This window comes from Schistocerca cancellata, chromosome 1 (genome assembly GCF_023864275.1).
Source record: "Schistocerca cancellata isolate TAMUIC-IGC-003103 chromosome 1, iqSchCanc2.1, whole genome shotgun sequence".
Classification (NCBI taxonomy): domain Eukaryota; kingdom Metazoa; phylum Arthropoda; class Insecta; order Orthoptera; family Acrididae; genus Schistocerca; species Schistocerca cancellata.
The window spans coordinates 1,117,222,068-1,117,223,823 of record NC_064626.1 but is presented as its reverse complement, the minus strand read 5'-3'; the positions used below and the strand labels follow the sequence as shown (position 1 = coordinate 1,117,223,823).

Sequence of the window (1,756 nt, the reverse complement as noted above, 5' to 3'; positions counted from 1 at the left end):
TGCCATCATTAAGTACCTCGAAACAGAAGATATCAGGCGAATGAAGTGGCCTGCCTGTTCTCCAAACCTAAACCCCATCGAGCACGTCTGGGATGCTCTCTGTCGACGTATCGCTGCACGTCTTCAATCCCCTAGAACATTTTAGGAGCTCCGACAGACAGGTGCAAGAATGGGAGGTTATACCCCAGCAGCTGCTCGACCACCTGATCCAGAGCATGGAAACCCGTTGTGCGGCCTGTGTACGTTTGCATGGTGATCATACCCCAAAATAATGTTCAAATGTGTGTGAAATCCTATGGGACTTACCTGATAAGGTCATCAGTCCCCAAGCTTACACACTACTTAACCTAAATTATCCTAAGGACAAACACACACACCCATGCCCAAGGGAGGACTAGAACCTCCGCCAGGATCAGCCGCACAGTCCATGACTGCAGTGCCTAAGACCGCTCGGCTAATCCCGCGCGGCGATCATACCCCTCCGCAGGATACTGTGGCGTTTTGTAGCAGATGTGTTTCTGGACGGTTTTGTCAGCTTGTCACCAATACCGCGGACTTACAGATGTGTGTCGTGTGTGTTCCCTATGTGCCTATGCTATTAGCGCCAGTTTTGTGTAGCGCCACGTTGTGTGGCACCACATTCTGCAATTATCCTTAATTTATGAGCATGAATGTAGTTGTCTGCATGAGGCAGGGCAGCACTTCCACGACGTCGGAAACGTCGCAGCGCGTTCAACACGCAACGTGGCGGGCAGCGGAACAGCGGCAGAAGAGGGACGGGGCGGACTAATTTCCGCCGACACCGACGCCGCCGCCAGTTGCGTCCCCACGTGTCCGTAATTAGGGGTCGGCAATTGCCTGCCAGCCCGCTGCAGCCGTGCAGCGTCCGGCCCGAGGCAGGGACCAGAGGCGACGGCGAAGACCCCACAAAAACAGCGCATTCCCCTCTGGCTGAAAGCTGTTCCGACCTGTTTGTTGTCTTTGGGAAATATTAACAAACCGGTCTGTAGGCCACTCATGGCCGTACGAGGAAGAGAAGCCGCAAGCAAAATAAGCTAAGTTTAACAAACCCACAGCTCTGGCATACCTAAAACTTTGCTCTCCTTCTAGCACCGCTCTCATCGTATATCTCTGAATACCAGCCCAATTTATGTATAATTTTTACACTGTTGTTAATCTTATTATTGCACTTAAGGTTAATAGCACGTGTAACGTTACGCTTAGGTGATGAAGCACTCCGTCATCAGGCCACAAGTGGCCCACCGGGACCATTCGACCGCCGTGTCATCCTCAGCTGAGGATGCGGATAGGAGGAGCGTGTGGTCAGCAGACCGCTCTCCCTGTCGTTGTGAAGGTGGTCTTTGACCGGAGCCTCTACTATGCAGTCGAGTAGCTCCTCAATTGGCATCACGAGGCTGAGTGCACCCCGAAAATGGCAACAGCGCATGGCGGCCCGAATGGTCACCCATCCAAGTGCCGGCCACGCCCGACAGCGCTTAACTTCGGTGATCTCACGGGAACCGGTGTATCCACTGCAGCAAGGCCGTTGCCTAACGTTACGCTTATGTAGGCGAGCTAATCGGACGCCTAGAATTGGTACGAGGTAAGATGAATTTGTTGTACGGTTAAACACTAGTGGGCCCAGGGGTCAGGGTCCAAGTGATTCAAATGGCTCTGAGCACTATGGGACTTAACATCTGAGGTCATCAGTCCACTAGAACTTAGAACTACTTAAACCGAAGGACATCACACACAT

General features: G+C 52.4%; 1 pseudogene; it reads right to left on the bottom strand.

The window, feature by feature from the left end:
- Positions 1-1,433: 1,433 nt before the first annotated feature.
- LOC126104732 (5S ribosomal RNA) lies at positions 1,434-1,551 on the bottom strand (annotated as a pseudogene).
- Between the last annotated feature and the right edge of the window lie 205 nt (positions 1,552-1,756).